The sequence below is a fragment of the Schistocerca americana genome, chromosome X (genome assembly GCF_021461395.2).
Source record: "Schistocerca americana isolate TAMUIC-IGC-003095 chromosome X, iqSchAmer2.1, whole genome shotgun sequence".
NCBI lineage: Eukaryota > Metazoa > Arthropoda > Insecta > Orthoptera > Acrididae > Schistocerca > Schistocerca americana.
The window spans coordinates 449,005,449-449,024,800 of record NC_060130.1 but is presented as its reverse complement, the minus strand read 5'-3'; positions in this window follow the sequence as shown (position 1 = coordinate 449,024,800).

Below are 19,352 nucleotides of genomic sequence, written 5' to 3'. Positions count from 1 at the left end.
ACATTTACACCCCTACCTCTATATTTAGCCTCGTTGCAGTAGCGCCTTCTATCGGTTCTGCACTGCTGTCAAAGTGCAGAGAGAGTTGTTCTTGACTTCTCTCCCCAAAGTCTGATGAAACAGACTCCCGCATTGTTTGCACATCAGACATCCGGTGTTGACACTCGGTTACGTCGCTGTTGTGTAGTCGGCAGATGCGCTCCACTTAGCCGTATCCATCGGCTCTTAACAAAATTTTGTTTCTGCCTTATATACTATTCTACTGTGCAACATTTCCTCATCCTCTATAAAATTCGTCCTGAATTTTCACACCTTCTTACTAGTCTACATGTCTTAATAATCCATCCTTCATGGAATATCCCTGTCATAAAATCGAAGTAAATATCACATCTCGTAATCCCCGAAAACTATTGTACTACTTCCTAATCAACTCCTTACTCCTACTTCCTAGTGCTTAGACCTATGATTCACTCAAAGTACTCCGTGATATTTCCTGTCATATTGGCAAACCAAGTAATAGGTAACTTTTACATAGGTAATGCATGGTGTCCTACAGATTTCTCTTGCAACAAACGTAACGCGCTGTTTCAGTACATCATCTGAGACTTTATATTTCAAACATAAGTTTCTCTTGTTTCTCTTGCATTTGCTAAAAATACACATCCTTAAAACTACGTTTGCCCACAAACTACTTGCAGTTCTAATGCATACAACATACTGGTCTGTAGCTCCAATTACATCTCTTATTTATAGTTACTCACTGACAGACTACATCTTACAGGGCCATACCTCCCTATAATATACCTCCCCTTTTCAAAACCAACATCCTGGTGCTCTTCGACACTTTACCACGTGCATTAAATCTTAATGATGCCGCACTGAGTTTCAGGGGCTCTACTTTCATGGTAACAGACCCTTGCGACGTTTTTTCACTTGAAACTGTCCCCTTCGGCTGAAATAATGTCTCCCTGGGTTTTAGTGTGTTTTCAAGAAAAATTACAAGTTGTTTTCTCTTACCCTCATTCCTATAACATTGCAAGTACTGTCATATGCACCCCGGTCCTCAGGCGCATATTCCTGAACGGATGCAGTCTTTTCGGCTAGATCATTAACCGCACAAGAATTTTTCTTCCTTCTTTTCTTCATCCTTCTCCAGTCTAAAGAAGGGCAAGTGGTGACGAATCCTTCGAAAGTAAATGCGTCTGGCCGGCCAGAGTGGCCGAGCGGTTAAAGGCGCTACAGTCTGGAACCGCACGACCGCTACGGTCGCAGGTTCGAATCCTGCCTCGGTCATGGATGTGTGTGATGTCCTTAGGTTAGTTAGGTTTAAGTAGTTCTAAGTTCTAGGGGACTTATGACCACAGCAGTTGAGGCCCATAGTGCTCAGAGCCATTTGAACTATTTTTTGAAATGCGTCTGTACTTTTTCATTATCCACAATATTCGCAACACAGCTGACATCATCATGCGCTCTCCACAGTATTTACCTTGAAATCACCGTCTGTAGTTTCACTGTGTACGACCCAAAAAATTAGTGACACATGTACGTCCATGTTCACCTGTCCTGGGCGTCATCGCCCCAAAACAACCACCACTGTCATCCAGTGGCGTACATACTACTGTACGAAAATCAGTGTCACCCATATTGATACTCACACATCCATTCACTTCAGTAAAACCTACACCTACTTCGTTCGGCTCTACAGATGCCACAGACTCCGAATTTTCACAAGATACTGGAGCTGACACCTCCACACTAAAACTAAGAACTAAACTAAACTCCTCCCGCACAGGCCATGAAGGTCGAAAGGTACCGACTGGCTGCCGTGTCACCCTCAGCCCACAGGCGTCACTGGATGCGGATATGGAGGGGCATGTGGTCAGCATACCGCTCTTCCGGCCGTAGGTCAGTCACCGATACCGGAGCCGCTATTTCTCAATCAAGTAACTCCTCAGTTTGTCTCACAAGGGCTGAGTGCACCCCGCTTGCCAACAGCGCTCGGCTGACCGGATGGTCATCCATCCAAGTACTAGCCCAGCATGACGGCGCTTAACTTCGATGATCTGACGACAAGGCCGTACACCTCCCAACTACTTTCTCTAAATACATCAAACGAACTCATTAGTTCCACTATGCAGTAAAATATTTATACCAAGAAAGATATGATGCTTACTATTCTGCTGACAGTGTAGGAATTGTTCGGAAGTTGTAAAAAGTGTACTGCAGATTCCTGCAACACGCCATGCATTTGAATTGGCGTTAGGAGGCAGTTTTAGTCTGGTCTCTGTGCAAACCATGCTCCCAGTTTTGAGTAACCTCTTAAGATTAACGACTTTGGAGCGTTTATACCGGCCGAAGTGGCCGTGCGGTTCTAGGCATTACAGTCTCGAACCGAGCGACCGCTACGGTCGCAGGTTCGAATCCTGCCTCGGGCATGGATGTGTGTGATGTCCTTAGGTTAGTTAGATTTAATTAGTTCTAAGTTCTAGGCGACTGATGACCTCGTAAGTTAAGTCGCATAGTGTTCGGAGCCATTTGAACCATTTAGCCAGCGTTTGTAAATAAATAAACTGTAATGATATCCTGGTATTTATTTCAAATAGCGTAGCTACCTTCATGTCAATTCACACCCCTTGAGAGGCTGTTTGCATCTCCGAGCGAATCCAATATGCTACGAGAACTGCTCAAAGGGAATACATCAACACAGAACAGGTATGAATAAGTCCTGCGCGACAAATAAGATGACCCTGGAAATGGTTAACTTACCTTATACAGTCTCGAGTGAGAAGGAACGACCATCTGTAATTTACGTCCCATATACCTCTTTCTAAGGACTCGTGTCTACACTGAGAATTATTTCTGGAGGTTTAGTGCGATGAAGAGATCTCGCAACGCGACCTCTTGTATATACTGAAGACTGCGACCTGGTAGCCTCCAGTATAAATGATCACATCCCACCGGGAATCGACGTTTCGCCTGCAGATGACGAGGAGGAGACTCCTTAAAAACGTCGTTTAGAGGGAGCGCTGCCGCCCGAGAACATTTCATCAGTTAAATTCTCCGAGAAGCCACACATCCCCTATCTAATACAGTTTCCATTTCTTGTACCAACAATTAAAAGTATAAGCTGTCAAATCACTGATTTTAATTGAATTGTGGCCAGATGGATGTATTACCTATGAAAACACGGAGTAATAAGACTGCACTCACGAATGAGTAACAGACGACAGCGTAGCACGTACAGTTATACTGTGATTCAGCTAGGTCGGAGCTAAGTGACGCATAGCTAATCCTGTGGTGTGAAGACGAGCGCTCTGAAGCACTACTATACCATTCATCACAGCCTGATATTCCTAATGAGCATGGCTACGAGGCTAATGGATATGATGCGAGAGAAGGATGCATTACAGCTTCTGTTAACAGGATGGCGGAACACCTAACCGACATCCATCTCGCAGTTGCGCATAAACATTAACTTAGGATAGTAATAGGTGGTGTAAATGCTGAATAATCTTTTCACAAGAGGAGAACTGACTGCAGTATTACGGCAGGGTGCGAAATGCTGTTCCGTGATAAACTTAGCCAGTGAATATTCCAGTATATACACTATAACTATAATGAAATTTATTATTACATCCCTGACTGGTACCTTAGCGGTAATTCTTCCACACACCCAGAATCCGCGTGTGAATATACTTGTGCGCCTAATCGTATTAACGTTTTTGAAAACGGAAACATCGAAAAAATACTTGTGATTTTATTGAAGTTTAAACTAGAGAATTAGATTCATCCCAATACACAGATGGTTAGCACTGAAAATCTTTTCTCCATCTCCGACTCTGAGAGCTCAATATGGTGTGCTGCAGCAACAGTATCTAAGCGCCGTGTTGGCGAATCGAAAAGGACCTGGACTGTTTATGGAGTCACACTCCACATGGTTCGTATTCGAGTCCAGAGTTACGAATAAGCTGTCGATTAACAATGTCTCTGACATCATTTGTGGTTACATCGTGTAGAGAAGGGCCGTCTCGAACGCTCTAAAATTTCCAACATTGTCTCCTTATTTAATGCGCACGAGCCAGACACATTATTTGTTAAATAACGCGGTAAGCAGTCGCACTTGAGATCTGAAATCATCGCCCTTCAACCGTGTACGCTATCAGACCGCAATGATTATCTGCAAGATAGTTTGAAACGGAACTCAACCGAAAACAACTGCTTAATTTCGTTTATCATAACTTATGTTTTTTGAAAGCCTGCAGTTGTGCCATTCATGGCTTATATAATGAAAAAATGTACCAGTTACTTATTTTTGTACGCTTGGTACTACGTGTTTCAAGAATTTATCCTCATTTTCAAATGCATTTGTGTACATAAAAATTTTTGTGATGTTTTCACGTGTGATATTCTGTCTCTCTTGCATTATAGTTGTCATTTTGAGACACACTGCAGTCAGAAAATCTGGCAAAATGAATCTTGGAATGTTTGTATATGCTATTGTTAGGGGAGGTATTTCTGTTTGTCTCCTCACAAATGTAGTGCCTCCTCCATTAACAGAATATCGCACACAAGCAAGTCATCACTTATACATCTTATTCTTGCAATGGAAACATCCTATAGACATACTGCGACACTGTGGTTTCACAAGGAGTTTGTACAGAGTCAGAGGTATCACGTTTCCTCTGGGTTATATAATATACACAGAGTTATCAATAAAAAAGTTATTTACCGTTACTGACTGTTGAATTATGAATTACATTCTCCTCCTCAGTGAGAAAATGCACATATCTATGATAGTTACTACATTTACCGTAGGCAGGGGAGACCTTTGAAAAAATTACTGATTCACTATCTAAGTTGTCACTGAGAATTATTTCTCCTTGCATTTCTGTGGTGTACAAAAATGTCAGTTTATCTAATTTGAAATTTTCTGCCAGTTTGCCCTATGTAATAGCTTGAGTAAGTTTCATATGTGATTTTATATACATTCCTGAGTCTGAGACTTCATGTTGTTTATGGTTCAAGGTGTGGACTAGTGTCTGTTGTAGTTTGTTGCCTATGGAGGAAGATAAATGGTTCAAATGGCTCTGAGCACTATGGGACTTATCATCTGAGGTCATCAGTACCCTAGAACTGAGAACTACTTAAACCTAACTAACCTAAGGACATCACATACATCCATGCCCGAGGCAGGATTCGAACCTGCGACCGTAGCGGTCGCGCGGTTCCAGACTGAAGCGCCTAGAACCGCTCGGTCACACCGGCCGGCATGGAGGAAGATACTTTCGCTTTATGTGAGCTCAGTAGGTTTGCTGCTTTTTGAGAAATGTTACTTACGTAAGGCTTGCTGGACATACATTTGATTCTCTTATTGGTTCCTTTAACGGTTTACAGAAGCAGAAATAGCAACAAACATAAAAAACACTGGACGCCCATTCGAAAAGAATAAGATCGTAAGATACTCCGTGACTTCCCAAAAGCATACACTATGGATTTAATGGATAATCTCGAATTTTTTGTGCATAACAAAAAGGAAGAATAAATAATTGTAAATGAAAACCTAATTGCGAATCAGTTATTTTTTGAAATGTTTGTCTTGCATTGCGTACGACGACGTAGTAACTTTCATAAATATTTATACTACGTCAGAGAGAGAGAGAGAGAGAGAGAGAGAGAGAGAGAGAGAGAATGTATTCGATAATTCACTGGTCAGTAATGGTAAAACAATTTTATCATTGAAATCTTCGTGTATATTGTGTAATCCACAGAAAATGTAGTTGCTTCCACTGTTTACAAACTCTTTGTGAAACCATAGTATAGCAGTATCTCCGTAGCAGGTGGTGGTGTTAAGGTCCCGTGGGACCAAACTGCTGAGGTCTTCGGTCACTACGCTTACACACTCCATAATCTACCTTAACTAACTTACGATAAGGACAACACACACACCCATGCTCGAAGGAGGGCTCGAACTTCCGACGGGGGGAGCCGCGCGAAGGGTGGTAAGGTCTGTAGCAGGTCTGTAAGGGATGCGTTTCCTGTGTGAGATATTCTGAGTAATAGAGGAAGACCAGTACTTGTAAGTTGGCAAAAAAATACCATCTCCAGCATTAGCATACAAAAACATTCCGAGAGTCATTTTGTCCGATTTGACGATTGGAGTAGAAACTCGAAAAGACATCTATAATGCAAAATGAGCATCAAATCACATAAACAAACGCCACAAAAAGTATTTATGTAAATAAATGTACTCGAAAAAGAGAATGAATTCTCGAAACGGTAGTACTAAACTTGAAAAAAGAAAATGGTTCAAATGGCTCTGAGCACTATGGGACTTAACATCTGTGATCATCAGTCCCCTAGAACTTAGAACTACTTAAACCTAACTAACCTAAGGACAACACACACACCCATGCCCGAGGCGGGATTCGAACCTGCGACCGTAGCAGCCGCGCGGATCCGGACTGCGCGCCTAGAACCGCTAGACCACCGCAGCCGGCCTACTAAACTTGAAAAGTTAAGTAACTTGCGCAGTTTTTCATTATTTAAATTCTGAAATCAATTGGCCGCTCAGCTTGACAATTCTTTTCTGAATACGATGTGCTAAATTACTTGCATCTGTGTTACCAGCTCAATCGTAGCAGACGACGTGGAGCAGTCTAGGCAGATTCACAGCCATTAGCTTAAAGCCAGCACTGAGGACAGCACTGTGTATTCGGTTTCGACCATGTCAGTCGTCCCGGACTGTGGTCACTTTCTGTAGTCCATAACCGCTAGTCACTAAGCGAGACCAAACTATGGTCAGTGCTTCCTACCGCGCAGCACTGTCGTAGAAACTTGCCTTTTACGTATAAAAATGTCGAAGTATGGCAAAGAAGTTTCTGGGACGTTCATCTCCCTGTCTTATTCGATGTCACTGACTTATTGAAATTGCGCTTTTTGTCGTCTTGAACTATCTTTTGTGTCACTTTCCGTCTGACTGGTCCTCCGTAAATGAGCATGGAGTAACACTAACTTTCCCAGTCTCCCGACTGAGTACCATCTGGGCCAACATGTTCTACAACCCACTTAAATAGTAAGCATATCTTACTAAATCGCTCTTCTGCATATCCTCTCAGTTCGGATTCATTCGGCCATTCCTTCTGGGTGTTATAGTTTCTGTAAAAACTAGTGTCTCATTTCACATTTCAGATCACCTGTCTAAAGCGTATATTTCTGTACTTCGAAAGACGATAATTCCAGATCATATTTTATCCCAGACTCATAGAGATCAATAAGGATGTAAGACTTTTTGAGACACATACCCTTACGTTTAGTTAAATACACGACACCACGTGCGTTGCCAGACTTCGTTAATGGTTTTGTGCATCTAAGCATTTACTTAGAAGACAACAGAGTACTCTGAACGGGTATTAGCCACCGTAAGCGCTCTTGCGCGTCTTAATGTGTCTTAATCTCACTATCGTTCCATCAGACGTAAGTACGGTGAAGTTTGAAGAAATAACCACACTGAAGTTAGTGAGTGCGTCATATTTCGTCTAGAGATTAACACATTAATTTTCTAAGCAAGTCTACTAGACCTGTGAAAGGTCTGCATCAACCCGTTAGGGAGCTACAGCGCTTCACTAGACTCCTTCGACGTCTGCTAACGAATTGCTTGGTAAGAACCCGTAACAATAGAGTACAGCTGCAGAATAAATAGCAATAGCATGTTCTTAGCGGATGCGTTTCAGTTGCAATGAATTCTCTAGAAAATTAACTTCCATTCATCTGCCGTACAACTGATTTCACACAGCTGTTCAATTTCATACTAGTATTTGCCACAGGTATTTAAAATAGTTGTCTTCAGAAGTTCATACAATGCTGTTTTGTGGAAAACTGACTTGGTAAGACCGTGGCTATAAGTAGACACCGTCTTGTGATTCGATTCTAAGATGTCATTTATCTTGTTTATACGTAATTAAAAAGTTTAAACAAATTCAAAGAAAACTGCCATTCGTTCGACAAAATAGAAGTACTGTCAAATGAGTACTGCACTCTTTACTACCATCAATAAACAGCAACGTAGAGCTTACCGTATTCAGTGAATAATGTTATGGTGTTGTTGAATACATCCGATGAACCATTTACGTTACTGACAATAATGTAAGTCCTGTTACACTTCTCATTTCCGCTGAACATTCTCCGTCTAGCGGAATATATTGGGATCAGCCCGTGAAAATTCGTTGAACGAATTACGTACTTGAAAAGACAATCTTAACTACTGTATCTTGCTTGTTAATCGACAATGTGGTAGAGGGTTTAACGAATATCGAAGATGTACGAGTAGGACGACGGAAACGATCTGTCCACTTATTTCTTACAAATTACGATATATGAATGAAATATGCGCCTACAGCACTTTCAGGTTCATTCGTATAAAATGTTACACACTGAGGTGACAAAAGCCAAAGGTTAGCGATATGCACATGTACACAAGGCGGTAGTGTCATGTACATTAGGTATAAAAGGGCACGCTATTGCTGGAGTTGTCATTTGTACTAAAGTGATTCATGTGAAAATGTGTCCGACGTAATTATGGCCTCACGACAGGAATTAACTGACGTTGATCGCGGAATGTTAGTTGGAGCTAGACGAATGGGACATTTCATTTCGGATGTCTTAGGGAATTCAATATTACAAGATACACAGTCTCAACAATATGCCGAGAATATCAAATTTCAGGCCACCACGAACGCAGCGGCCGATGGCCTTCACATAACGACGGAGAGCAGCGGCGTTTGCGTAGTGTTGTTACTGCTAACAGACATCAGCACTGCGTGAAATTACCGCAGAAATGAATATGGGACGTACGACGAACGTATCCGTTAGGAGAGTGGGCCAAAATTTGGCGATAAGGGCTAAGGCAGCAGATGACGATGCGAGTGCCTTTGCTTACAGCACGACATCGTCTGCGGCGCCTGGGTTCGTGACCATATCGGTTGGACCCTAGATGACTGGAAAACCGTGGCCTGGTCAGATGAGTCCCAAATTCAGGTTTGAATTGTGGCGCAGACCCCACGAAGCCGTGGACACAAGCTGTCAACAAGACTCTGGGAATGTTGGTGATAAGTCCACAACTGTGAGGACAGTGTTTACATGGAAGGACTGGGTCCTTTGGTCCAATTGAACAGATAATTGACTGGAAATGGTTGTGTTCAGCTAGTTGAAGACCATTTGCTGCTATTCAGGGATTTTATTTTTATGGATGATAATGCGCCATGTCACGAGGTCTCAATCGTTCGCATTTGGTTTGGACAATTCAAGAGAATGGTTTGGCCACCCATATCGCGCAATATAAATCCCATCAACCATTTATGGGTCATTATCGAGAAGTCAGTTAGTGCACGAAACCGTGAAACAGCAACGCTTTTCGCAATTATGGACAGCTATAGAGGTATGGGACTTCCAACAACTTGTTTTGTCCATGCCATGTCGAGTTGCTGCACTACGCAGGGACAAAGGAGGTCCGACATCATATAAAGAGGTATCCAATGACTTTGACACCACAGTGTATGCCGGCCGAAGTGGCCGCGCGGTTCTGGCGCTGCAGTCTGGAACCGCGAGACCGCTACGGTCGCAGGTTCGAATCCTGCCTCGGGCATGGATGTGTGTGATGTCCTTAGGTTAGTTATGTTTAACTAGTTCTAAGTTCTAGGGGACTAATGACCTCAGCAGTTGAGTCCCATAGTGCTCAGAGCCATTTGAACCATTTTTGAACCACAGTGTATGTCTGTCAAGTTATTAGTTTTCAGTTGTTTTATTTCAGTTCATTAGTTTAAAACATCATCGCCATTTTTACAGAAATTGACTCTTTTCACATGCCACATAGTACGAAAAGGCAGGCGTGATCCACATAAAATCTTCAGGCCGTATGTCGCGTTCTTCCAAATCAAACATTTTTTTGGAGTACCAACAACAACAATTCAGAATTAGGTAAGAAAATTATAAAGAGAGAATTAAGTACCTACAGAAGAAAGAGAGAAGGTCGTAAGAAATATTCCTGACGACAGATAAAGAACAGAGATTTTTTATTGCTGTATTGATGTGGTAAACAATTAATTTTAGGAAATTACTCAAAGTAGACAGCTTTTCGTATTCGTTTCCTAAAGCAATCGGGAGTGCCGGTAGAAAGTTACTGGCTTCATTTATGAAATGAAATCCAATTTTGCCGTTAGAAATACTCAGAGATCTCTGGCCAGTAATTACTTTTCTCAAAGTACTGAGCATCATTTTGACCCAAAGTGTCCCACTTTTTGCTCTTTGCAAGCCCTTCACTACACAGAGAGCAGCCGCTAAACTCGCTTAAAAACAGGCCAGCACCATCTCAGAGCGTAGTTTACTGACAGTTTATGAAATTGTAGGGATAATAATTGATTAACTATTAACTTCGGGCCATAATCGATGCTATCACGTTAAAAAGAAAAACATGGTTTAAACAAAGCGCCAAAAATTTGCTGCAATAATGTGGGATGTATATTGTTGTAAAATTGGTCATTGTAGGAACATAAAACCAACTTTTAATGGACTGAATTGATATCAATAAAATAAGTTAGTTAAATTTAGGTACATACTGCATGTGACGGCCCTGGATTTAGTAGATGGATCTTATTTTCACTAAATTACTTGTTAATTGTGTAATTCACACAGTGCACAAAAAATAAAGGTAAAACCTTAGTTTAACTGTTCCCTGTCTCGTTGTGAGTAATTTATCGAAATACGGTGATGTCCTCCTTACTTAGAAAGCATTGCGGTTCTTTGCTAATGTTATATCCTCTTTTATTACCATATACAGGGTGAGTCACCTAACGTTACCGCTGGATATATTTCGTAAACCACATCAAATACTGGCGAACTGATTCCACAGACCGAACGTGAGGAGAGGGGCTAGTGTAATTGTTTAATACAAACCATACAAAAATGAACGGAAGTATTTTATTTAACACAAACGTACGTTTTTGTAAATGGAACCACGTTAGTTTTGTTAGCACATCTGAACATATAAACAAATACGTAATTAGTGCCGTTTTTTGCATTGTAAAATGTTAATTACATCCGGAGATATTGTAACCTAATGTTGACGCTTGAAACTTCCGACGTTCGGTTGCGTGTTGTAACAAACACGGGCCACGGTCGGCGAGCAGCATCTGCAAGGACATGTTTACGATGACGACCGTGTTTACGAATGTGACTGTAGTGCATTGTTGTGGTTTGGTCTAGCTGTCGCAGTGTCCGCATGTAGCGCTTGCCGCTATTGTTATTCTGTATTCGTCTCCGCACGCAGACCAACTGTAGTACACCGTGTTACCAGACGTCTGTGATAGTGTAGTGTTGTAGGAACTGTGACCATGGTGTATTCGAACTCTGAAAAGGCGGAGATGATACTCATCTATGGCGAGTGTCGAAGAAATGCAGCTGAAGCCTGCAGGGTGTATGCAGAACGGTACCCGGACAGAGAGCATCCAACGTGTCGCACATTGCAAAACATCTACCGCCAACTGTATGCTACAGGTATGGTCGTAGCACGCAAACGGGTCCGTAACAGGCCCGTCACAGGAAAAGCGGGTGCAGTTGGTGTGTTAGCTGCTGTTGCCATGAACCCACACATGAGTACACGGGACATTGCGAGAGCCGGTGGACTGAGTCAAAGTAGTGTAATGCGCATACTGCGTCGTCACCGCTTTCACCCGTTTCATGTGTCGCTACATCAGCAATTACATGGTGACGACTTTAATCATCGAGTGCAGTTCTGTCAATGGGCATTAACAGAGAATGCGCTGCAGTTCTACCTGTTTGCCGATGAAGCGGGTTTCACAAACCACGGGGCAGTGAATCTGCGGAACGTGCATTACTGGACCGTGGACAACCCTCGCTGGCTCAGACAGGTAGAGCAACAGCGACCGTGGACTGTAAATGTACGGTGCGGAATCATTGGCGACCACCTCATTGGTCCTCACTTCATTGCAGGGGCCCAAACAGCTGCAACATACATCGCGTTTCTACAGAATGATCTGCCAATGTTGCTCGAAAATGTCCCACTGGAAACGCGTCGACGTATGTGGTATCAGCATGATGGTGCACCTGTACATTCCGCAATTAACACTAGGCTGACCCTTGACAGGATGTTTGACGGGCGTTTCATAGGACGTGGAGGACGCATAAATTGGCCAGCCCGTTCTCCTGATGTTACACCTCTGGACTTCTTTCTGTGGGGTACGTTAAAGGAGAATGTGTACCGTGATGTGCCTACAACCCCAGAGGATATGAAACAACGTATTGTGGCAGCCTGCGGCGACATTACACCAGATGTACTGCGGCGTGTACGACATTCATTACGCCAGAGATTGTAATTGTGTGCAGCAAATGATGGCCACCACATTGAACATCTATTGGCCTAACATGTCGGGACACACTCTATTCCACTCCGTAATTGAAAACGGAAACCACGTGTATACGTGCTCCTCACCCCTCATGGTAATGTACATGTGCGTCAGTGAAAAAGACCAATAAAAAGGTGTTAGCATGTGGACGTAATATGCTGTTCCAGTCTCTTCTGTACCTAAGGTCCATCACCGTTCCCTTTGGATCCTTACGTAATTCGGTGCACTCCGATACACACGATCGAACAGCAGAGGAGTGGTACTCAAGCGTCAACTTGTTTATATGTTCAGATGTGCTAACAAAACTAACGGGGTTCCATTTAAAAAAACGTAGGTTTGTGTTAAAATACATACTTCCGTGCCTTTTTGTATGGTTTGTATTAACCAATTACACTAGCCCTCTCCTCACGTTCGGTCTATGGAATCGATTCCTCAGTATTTGATGTGGTTTACGAAATATATCCAGCGGTAACGTTAGGTGACTCATTCTGTATATGATAACTATTTGTGATAATAAACACTTCATCATCTTTACTTCAACTTCTGTGCTACATCCAATAAACAGACTGAACACTACAAAACTCTCAAAATTAGCATTACTCAATTATCTTTCTCCCTCACAGAGGTAAGTCCATATCAATTTAGATCAGATATTTTTAAATTATCTCTGTTCTATGAAATATCAAGAGCATACAATCTTAATTTCCTGTACATCTACAAAAGTTTTCACGCACACTCTGCCATTGCTGTGATAAATATCACAGCTTAAAATTTCGATAACAGTGAAGGGAGTTTATTATTTGTGTTACAATTGTGAGTTATATTTTTCGTTTAAGTTATACTCTATACTGTTGCCTGCTAATCGTTTATGTACAGAAGTATTTACCAAGGATATAATTCACAACGGTAGTAGCGAGAAAGTCTGAAAATCCTTAGGTGTTGCATTGATCATACAAGTTTCTGAAGATTTGAAATTTCTTTTCTGGTTCAAATGGTTTAAATGGCTCTGAGCACTATGGGACTTAACATCTAAGGTCATCAGTCCCCTTGAACTTAGAGCTACTTAAACCTAACTAACCCAAGGACATCACACACATCCATGCCCGAGGCAGGATTCGAACCTGCGACCGTCGCGGTCGCGCGGCTCCAGACTGAAGCGCCTATAACCGCTCGGCCACTTCGGCCGGCAAATTTCTTTTCTGTGAATGTAGGACAGCATAGAAACACCGTAGCTTTCAGATTTCTACGACTGTCAATGAATTTAACAATCTCAGTTATGTTGTTATTGACATCCTATGTTTGGTTTTCATGAATTACACACAAAAATTCTGGTTCATGTGAAATTATTGTAAAATGTAGTATGGCGTGATCAATAAGCACTGAAGATTTTCCTGTAGTATTTATAATTTTGCAAAAATCGTGATACTGTGGTGCAGCATTTACGTTTACAAATTCGAGTAACCTTTGTTAATTAACACTGACGCTGATGTGTCTTTCGATACGTGTTCATATCTGAGACACGTAGTTGACCCTTTGGGATATAGGGATTATTATTAAAAATTGCCCATTCAAAAAGGGAACTGTAGACGTCCTGAATTCCACTGCTCTAAAAATTCTTGTTTTGTGACGCTTACGTCAATATCACACCTATATCATACCTATAAACTGAGTTGAACTTATAAATTTCAATAATTACTTTATAAATGCTCGACGAGGAGATGGGATTAGAATTACTGCAGTACCGTAAAAAGTCGACTGAACTGCTGCCTAACATATTGAGTTTATAAGCAGAATGCATGTAAAAATTAAACTTATTACCCTTTATTCAATTCAGAAATATTACTGTCTCTTTAGCTAAAAATTTCCCATCAGATTTATATCATAATTTTCACATATATTTGAAGCTTCCATTTCAAAGTGATATTGCTTAAAGTGAACGAGATGCTCCACAAACATATAATGCAGTTTTCATTTGTTACTGTTTATATCATTTACTTCCGTCAGTGTAAGTTTTCGTGTCTTCATCGTGACCTTTAGTGCGTGATTCTATTATTCCTTATTAAGTCAAAAAACTACGAGATATTTAGCACAAGCGGAGTTTCAGTGTGCTAAATGAGCTGAAATACGTAGGCCTCAAATAGGTGTATGTGAATGGTAGCGTGCTTGTGAAAGTATAGAATGTCACTATACTTTCGCATTGCGAGTTGGTTTTCAGTCTCTAATTACCTCGCCAACAGAAACACAAGGTTAACAACAGCCCGTCGACGGCATTGCCATCATAGACGGACGAGAAGCTGAAATTAAAGAATGATACGAAGGAAAGCAAACCGGTCTTGAGACGATACGGACCACAAATGGGGAGGTCCACTGGCGTAAACGACTTCCTCAAAGAACTTCTTGTAATAGCCCCACGCGTACCAGCACGTATCGCGGAAACGGCGAAACAGATCGGCTGTTCGCGAACTACTGTCGTGAGCGGGAGTGGATAGTGATTGGAAGACGGTGAAACCACGTGTAAACGAGAAAGTTTAGGACGTCCATGACTTACCACAGGACATGGAAGTAAGAAGCGCTCCCGTCCTGTAAAGAAGGGTGGGAGTCGACTTTTGGCAGATCTGACGACAGAATGCTACTGAAGGCGCATATGTTTCGGAGCACACTGTCCAGTCACATTGTTGGACACTGGTCTCCGCAGCAGACAAACCCTACGTGTTGCTTTGTTAATCCGACATCGTCATCAACTGCGATTGCTGTAGACACAGGATCGTCGAGAATGGAATACGTATCGGTGGAAACAAGTCACCTGGTCTCATAAAGTCTCATGAAGTTTCTTACGGCAAAAGGTGGATGGCCGTTTTCGTATACGCCGTCAACCAGGCTAATAGCTACTCGAAAGATTGGCTACTCCATGGGCATAGGCCGGTAGAGGTAACATTATTATATGGTGTGTATCCACCTGATATATCCTAGAACCTTTGGCAATAACTGAAGGCACCATGACAGCTGTGGACCATGTGAACGTTACTTTACACCACCTGCATCCCTCCTCCCGCTTGATATCTTCCACGACGGTGATGACATATCACAGCAGGATAACTGTCCGTGTTAGAAGGTCGGAATCATGACATAGTCGCTTGAGGAACGTGGCAGTGTTTTGGCCACCAAATTCCACTAATCCGAAGCCGACGGAATACATCAGGGATGCTGTTAAGTACCAGCGCCAGTAGTCTTACGGAATGGTGTGAGCTGTGTGTAAAGCATACGGTGCCACGTACCTCCGGAAACCTACCAAGGAGTTGTCGAATCGATGCCACACAGAAAAGCTAGTATTTTGCGTTCCAAAGAAGGAGCATCATAAAAGTGGTCATAATGTTCGGGTTCGTCAGAACACTGGCACAGAAGTTATTCGCCTATGTCTTTACACGCCATCTCATCCTGTCCTAAATTTAGTAGTGTTGTCCGTATACTATTTACCTCAACCATTCCGCCCATCGTTTCCTCATTTCTATTCTTATCAAATGTTCAAATGTGTGTGAAATCTTACGGGACTTAACTGCTAAGATCATCAGTCCCTAAGCTTACACACTACTTAACCTAAATGATCCTAAAGACAAGCACACTCACACCCATGCCCGAGGGAGGACTCGAACCTCCGCCGGGACCAGACGCACAGTCCATGACTGCAGCGCCTTAGACCAATTCTTATCAGTATAGTGAATTTTTAACGTCATTCGGTAACATCACATCACATACGTTTCGCCGGCCGGGATGGCCGTGCGGTTCTAGGCGCTACAGTCTGGACCCGCGTGACCGCTACGGTCGCAGGTTCGAGTCCTGCCTCGGGCATGGATGTGTGTAATGTCCTTAGGTTGGTTGGGTTTAAGTAGTTCTAAGTTCTAGGGGACTGATGACCTCAGAAGTTAAGTACCATGGTGCTCAGAGCCATTTGAGCCATTTTGAACATACGTTTCGATTCTGTCTTTTTATATTTTTCAAAAAATTAAAAAATGTTCAAATGTGTGTGAAATCTTATGGGACTTAACTGCTAAGGTCATCAGTCCCTAAGCTCACACACTACTTAACCTAAATTATTCTAATGACAAACACACACGCCCATGCCCGAGGGAGGACTCGAACCTCCGCCGGGACTAGCCGCACAGTCAGCGACTGCAGCGCCCCAGACCGCTCGGCTAATCCCGCGCGGCTCTATTTTTCCTTCGGTTCATAGTTCATTATATAATGACATAAACAACAAAACGTTGTACTAGTTACTTTTTCATGCCTATTACGATGCATTTTGAGAATTTATTCTCATTATCAACTACAAAAATTTACACTGGGATTTTATGTGACGTTTGTGCGTGTGTTGTTCTATCTCTCTTACCCTACAGTCGGTATTTAGTTGTATTAAAATACTCTCCCCGCTTCATTGTATAGAGAACGACAAAACACCCATTTATGATGAAGTCAAGTCATAATTCATCCATATACAATCCAGTGCTCCAGATGTACATTCTCGCAAAATTCTCTTTTAAATTAAAGTCTTTGTTTGATACAAGTAGTTTTCTTTTAGCAAGGTATTCCCTTTATCTAGTGCTGTTCTGATTCACATACCCATCTTGCTTCTTCTGTCATATATCACTTTGCTTCCAAGTAAGCAGTATCGTTTCCCTTTATCTGCTACGTCGCCTCAATGGTGATATATTTACCTTCCACTTTATCTTTTCCCTGGCCTTTACCTCTTCTCACGGAGTCAGCATTCTACTTATTACATATGGAAATACACTCCTGGAAATTGAAATAAGAACACCGTGAATTCATTGTCCCAGGAAGGGGAAACTTTATTGACACATTCCTGGGGTCAGATACATCACATGATCACACTGACAGAACCACAGGCACATAGACACAGGCAACAGAGCATGCACAATGTCGGCACTAGTACAGTGTATATCCACCTTTCGCAGCAATGCAGGCTGCTATTCTCCCATGGAGACGATCGTAGAGATGCTGGATGTAGTCCTGTGGAACGGCTTGCCATGCCATTTCCACCTGGCGCCTCAGATGGACCAGCGTTCGTGCTGGACGTGCAGATGGCGTGAGACGACGCTTCATACAGTCCCAAACATGCTCAATGGGGGACAGATCCGGAGATCTTGCTGGCCAGGGTAGTTGACTTACACCTTCTAGAGCACGTTGGGTGGCACGGGATATATGCGGACGTGCATTGTCCTGTTGGAACAGCAAGTTCCCTTGCCGGTCTAGGAATGGTAGAACGATGGGTTCGATGACGGTTTGGATGTACCGTGCACTATTCAGTGTCCCCTCGACGATCACCAGTGGTGTACGGCCAGTGTAGGAGATCGCTCCCCACACCATGATGGCGGGTGTTGGCCCTGTGTGCCTCGGTCGTATGCAGTCCTGATTGTGGCGCTCACCTGCACGGCGCCAAACACGCATACGACCATCATTGGCACCAAGGCAGAAGCGACTCTCATCGCTGAAGACGACACGTCTCCATTCGTCCCTCCATTCACGCCTGTCGCGACACCACTGGAGGCGGGCTGCACGATGTTGGGGCGTGAGCGGAAGACGGCCTAACGGTGTGCGGGACCGTAGCCCAGCTTCATGGAGACGGTTGCGAATGGTCCTCGCCGGTACCGCAGGAGCAACAGTGTCCCTAATTTGCTGGGAAGTGGCGGTGCGGTCCCCTACGGCACTGCGTAGGATCCTACGGTCTTGGCGTGCATCCGTGCGTCGCTGCGGTCCGGTCCCAGGTCGACGGGCACGTGCACCTTCCGCCGACCACTGGCGACAACATCGATGTACTGTGGAGACCTCACGCCCCACGTGTTGAGCAATTCGGCGGTACGTCCACCCGGCCTCCCGCATGCCCACTATACGCCCTCGCTCAAAGTCCGTCAACTGCACATACGGTTCACGTCCACGCTGTCGCGGGATGCTACCAGTGTTAAAGACTGCGATGGAGCTCCGTATGCCACGGCAAACTGGCTGACACTGACGGCGGCGGTGCACAAATGCTGCGCAGCTAGCGCCATTCGACGGCCAACACCGCGGTTCCTGGTGTGTCCGCTGTGCCATGCGTGTGATCATTGCTTGTACAGCCCTCTCGCAGTGTCTGGAGCAAGTATGGTGGGCCTGACACACCGGTGTCAATGTGTTCTTTTTTCCATTTCCAGGAGAGTAGTAGCGTTAGATGGTGTCCCGTAGCCCTTGCTGTCGCCTCCTCTTCCCCAGTGGACAGAATGTTTGTACTCCATGTGTCTGCGTCTAGTGTGAAAGCGTGGAAAAGTTTCCTAATGTTTGTGAATCGTGTAACTGACGCGGGCTGAGGCTATCAGCCCTGCAATCACATATTCGGATTTGGGAAACCATCTCAGAACCACTCTCAAGCTGGCTGGTAGACGGGCCTCACATCGTTAATTCGGGGGGTTGATTCGACCCGGGACTGACGTGCCAACGCACGGCTGTAAGGGAGGGTCGGCGATGTTAAGCTAATCTCATTTCTCTTTCTTCTCAGTACATTCGTCTTCCTTTGATTGACTCTGAATCAGTATTCCGTGCTAATTAGTCTGTTCATTGCAATCAACAGGTCTTGTAATTTTTCTTTATATACACTGAGAAATGAAATTTGCTGCAGAACAAATTTTACACTCCATGCCATCCCAGTACTGAGAGAATAATAAATAATGTAATCCTCTCATTTGAGCCGATATGTATCTCTAAAGTAAAATGACGTACCTGTGAACAAAATGTAATGCAAGAGGATTTGGCCCAGCTGACATATAAATGTGCGGCAACAAACCATTACAAACGGCCTGAATGTCATTGCGGCTTATCCGATAAACCTGATAAGCCTAAACAACAGTTTCTGTCGGTCACTTAAAGCAGTGTTTGCTTGACGTACGGATTGCC